This window comes from Mus caroli, chromosome 5, assembly GCF_900094665.2.
Source record: "Mus caroli chromosome 5, CAROLI_EIJ_v1.1, whole genome shotgun sequence".
Classification (NCBI taxonomy): Eukaryota; Metazoa; Chordata; class Mammalia; order Rodentia; family Muridae; genus Mus; species Mus caroli.
In genome coordinates, this window is record NC_034574.1 from 140,821,743 (window position 1) to 140,826,415 (window position 4,673).

Here is a 4,673-nt window from a genome sequence, read left to right on the forward strand (position 1 = left end):
CCCCCCCCCCCCCCCCCCCCCCCCCCCCCCCCCCCCCCGAGAGTCACTTTTCTTTGTCCTCAAAGCAACCTTTCTTTTCCTTGGTCTCTGCCAACCAGTGGGCGGGTTAGGACAAGCACTGGCAGGGATACACATATGGAAGGTGCCCCCATGACCCTCCAGTAATCCACGAAGCCCCTTACTACCCTACACGCACTTTGGGATATGAATACCCTTGCTATCCTACAGACAGTGCAGTCTAGTGGTTTTGGCCTCTGTGCTCTGATTAAGGACTGGTCTGAAGCCTTTTGTCTGTGAATAAATGGATGGCATTAAGGTCGCATATAAGACAAGCAGACACTACATATTTGCCTCCACAGTAGCCCTGGGGCATGGTGACCCTGAATGGTCCCCATCATCTGCAGGCCTTCAATGGCTAGTTTTGGTTGTCAACTTGACTCCATCTGGTATTAACTAAAACCCAAATGGCTGGGTATACCTGTGAGGATTTTTTTTTTTAATTAAATCATTTGAAATTGGAAGACCCACTGTTAATCTATATCTTTGAGGTAGGAGGATACACCTTTAAGCCAGATGTTTTGAGGTGGGAAGGTCTATTTTTTTAAGCTGGGTCACACCTGCCGATAGCCCATGGATGAAGGAAGCTCGCTTCCTTTGCCTGCTTGTTCTTGCTCTCACTGGCAAGCCCATCGCACCGCTGGTATTAGAGCTTACTGCTTCAGGATCCCAGTGTCTTCTCAAGACCAGCTGAGACCAGTTCAGTCTTGGGGACTGAACAACTACTGGATTCTTGGACCTTCCAGTAGACAGTCCTTGTTGGACTAAGCTGGACCACAGACTATAAGCTTTCTGATATAATATGAATGTGAATGTTAAATAATATAAACAATGTAAGTAATAGGAATAATATAAACAACATAAACAATGCATATAGACATAGATATAAATATGTATTCATTCTATAAGTCCTGCTCCACTACAGCGGTAGTTCTCAACCTACCAAAGTGGCTTGTGACCCCTTTGGGATCAAATGACACTTTCACAGGGAATTTATATCAGATATTTATATTAGGATTCATAACAATAGCAAAATTACAGTTATGAACTAGCAACAAAAATCATTTTATGGTTGGGGGCTAGTACAACACGAGGAATTGTATTAAAGGGTCACAGCATTCCACACCCATAGAATCAGCCACCAATACAAGAAAAACCATGGTCACACCCCAGAAGCTCCAACACTCCTTTCCAGTACCCCCCGTCTTGCTTCCGGCCAGTAAAGCTGCCTCTGCCTGGCTTGGAACATCATTCGGAACAGAGTCCCAATGTGTGCCCTTTGTCTCCTGTCTCCTTTGTTCTCCACTGTCTTTAGGACGCTTGCATGTATTTTGCACGTAGCTGTTTGTTTACCTTTTCATTGCTTTAGAGTACTCCATTTGTCTGAAAACATTAGGACAGGTTTGTCTCTGCTGCTGCTGTGACTAGATCCTTGGGTAGTGTCCAGCTCAGAGCTGCCACAACCCAGGCTACTATGGACAGTGGAACGTGTGCCGGTTAGTGAACTGTGCACATACCTGTGGACTGGGTCCAGGACTAGATCGTAGGGTATTCATATCCAACTTTGGTGGGTGCTGTCTCAGAGTCTGGCAAAGTGGTTCTATTGGTTATATCCACAGTTTACCAACCCGGTACACTCTGCCATCTTCATCGTGCCTTTCTGATGGGTGGGCAGAGGTATAGTGGCATCCCATTTCCAATATGCGTTCTCTGGTGATTGAGTGTCTCATTATACATCTAATGACAAATTCAATATGTATTCTTGTTTAGGGTGTTTTCCTAGTTTCTTGATTCTGAATGAATTTTAGTTCCTTCCTTCCTTCCTTCCTTCCTTCCTTCCTTCCTTCCTTCCTTCCTTCCCCTCTCTCTCTCTCTTTCTTTCTCTCCTTCTTTCAGATTTATTCTCTTGTTCTCCCTCCCCCTCACTCCTGTCATGGCCATGTCCAGCCTGGACTCTACCCCTTGCCTGCTTCTTCCCTTATATCACAATAACAATCTTCTTCATACTTTAGGAGTGATTGCGTCCTTTTATTTCATGTTTTCATCCACACATGCCTCAGGTTTTTCCAGGATTGCCCCACCAGAGCATCCTGTGTCATAGATACACACCCTCCATCTTTAGCCTGGAAGACACGGTGCCCAGAACTATCAAACTGTGTCCTGCGTTGGAACTTTGACCACAGTGACTCCTTCTGGCCTCCTCATTCTCTGCCTTCCTCAGATTTGCTCCCTTGTGTTGGTGCAGTAATGGCCCCCTTAAGGGAAGAAGTTACTAGATCTTCATTTAGGGAAGGGAGGAGCCATGCACAGTGCCTTTAGTCCTTACATGCATCTCTGTCCCCACTTCTATAAAGTCTAAGAGGCAAACTCAATGGCACACATTTGTAGCTCCCCATCACTAAAAGCCTCTTAAATGTGTGAGGGTGCGGATCTTTCTGCATTAGTTCCCAGATCCCTGGCCACCTACAGCAAGCACAGCCACTGGGCTCAAGGTGACTCTGATGGCCACAGCTATGTCCGGGTCATAGCTTCCCTTCCTCCCCATTTTTCCTCTTTCACTTAGACCCTTCCTGACTGATGGAATCTCTCCAGTGTGCTCCAGGGTAAGCAGCACCTCACTCAAGGCTCTGGGTCCCAGCCCCAGTACATACCCTGACCAAAAACAAGCAAAGAGGAAGAAAAAAAAGAGAGGTTGTTCTTTAGGGTCACAAGCCTTGAAAAAGTAGCCTCACATGCTGTGGTGGATTGAGATAAGATCTTACTCTGTAGCCCAGGCCAGCCTGGAATTCGTTACCTTGCTGTGTTGAGCCTTCAGGTGATTGCAGTGTGAACTGATACATCGACAAGTATCTGAGCTCACTGGATTAGGCTGGCCCACCCTGTCTGTCCTTCCTGAGTTCTTCCATGATGACCTGGTTAGAGATAAGATAGCTGTCAAATATTTGCAGCAGAGAAAGAGAAGCAAACAGATTCTGGAAGTGGGGTATTCTGAAACAAAACCTGTTGTATGTGTGTGTATGTGTACTTTATATATATGTGTATATATATATATATATATATATATATATATATATATATATATATATATATATGTATGTATGTGTGTGTATACATCAATACATATATACATACACATATACATATACAACATTCATTAGTTTGGGCACTGATGGCCCACTGAAACTTTGAGGATATTGGCTTGTAAAAGGCTTCCTGGGACTTTGGAAGATTGTAGACTATGTTTTAAATAAAATGGTGATGGTTGCGTACTAGAGACAAGAAGAAACGTCATCCTACCATAACATGGCAGAAAGGTTAACAAAACTAACAAAATGTTGCCCACGGAAAGCAGAAAACAGCAACAGACCAGATGGTCTGCTCAGGAGGGATCCAGGCAGTGTCTGCAAGACTAACAGGGTTCCTTAACTATGGTACTGAGAGAGAGCTACCTCTGGGGGATGTTCTCTCACCTTACCTGGGCTTCAGAGTAAGTTCCAGGAAAGCCAGGGCTACACAGAAATTTCCTGTCTCCAAGCAAGCAAACAAACAAACACACACAAAAAAAGAACAGGCATCACCACTGCCAGACTAATTTTTTTATTTTTAATTTTTTGGGGGAAAGGGGTGTGAGATAGAATCTCTTTATGTAGCCCTGGCTGTCTTTGAACTTGCTATGAAGACCAAGCTGGCCTTGAAGTCACACAGCTCTGCCTGCCTCTCACTTTTAGGACTAGGATTAAAAGAGTATACTACCCCATGTGGCTAAAATTTTAATTTAAAAAAAGATTTATTTATTTTTATTTTATGTGCATTGGTGTTTTGCCTGTATGTGTGTCTGTGTGACACTGTCAGATCCCCTGGAACTGGAGTTACAGATGGTTGTGAGCCACCAAGTGGGTGCTGGGAATTGAACCCAGCAACTCTGGAAGAACAGCCAGTGCTCCTAACTGCTGAATCATCTCTCCAGCCCCACAAAATTTTAATTAAAAAAAAAAAGTAATTTAAAAAAATGTTTAAAAGAAAGGCTATTTAACAATACTCTCTAATCAAGATGACCAGTCAGTCCTTTCCAGTGCCAAGTAAACTGAGGGGCCTACACATCTTCGGCACTAAATCACTTACCAGAGCAGATGAAAACAGAAGTTAGCAAAATAAATAGAATAAAGCATGTCCTGAGACTAGGGAAACTTTATAGAAACAGATTTTAGAAGCCAGGTCAAGAAAATAGTTTTTTTTGGGCTGGAGAGATGGCTTAGCATTTAAGAACACTGACTGCTCTTCTGAAGGTCCTGAGTTCAAATCCCAGCAACCACACGGTGGCTCACAACCATTTGTAATGGGATCTGACGCCCTCTTCTGGTGCATCTGAAGACAGCTACAGTGTACTTATGTATAATAAATAATTAAATCTTTGGGCCGAAGCAAGCAGGCCAGAGGGAGCAAGCTGGAGTGAGCGGGCCGGAGCAAGTGGGCCAGAGAGAGAAGAAAAAGTGTCTGAAGACAACTACAGTGTACTTACACATAATAAATAAATCTAAAGAAAGAAAGAAAGAAAGAAAGAAAGAAAGAAAGAAAGGAAGGAAGGAAGGAAGGAAGGAAGGAAGGAAGGAAGGAAG

At 43.8% G+C, this 4,673-nt stretch overlaps 1 long non-coding RNA gene across 1 annotated transcript in view; it reads right to left on the reverse strand.

The window, feature by feature from the left end:
* Nucleotides 1–1,052: 1,052 nt before the first annotated feature.
* LOC110295323 overlaps nt 1,053–4,673 on the reverse strand; it is a 33,039-nt gene continuing 29,418 nt past the window's right edge. The window contains exons 2-4 of the long non-coding RNA XR_002378045.1: nt 2,852–2,969; nt 1,575–1,794; nt 1,053–1,440 (exon numbers count right to left, since the gene is read on the reverse strand). This is a non-coding gene — a long non-coding RNA (uncharacterized LOC110295323). The remainder of the gene's footprint in view (nt 1,441–1,574; nt 1,795–2,851; nt 2,970–4,673) is intronic.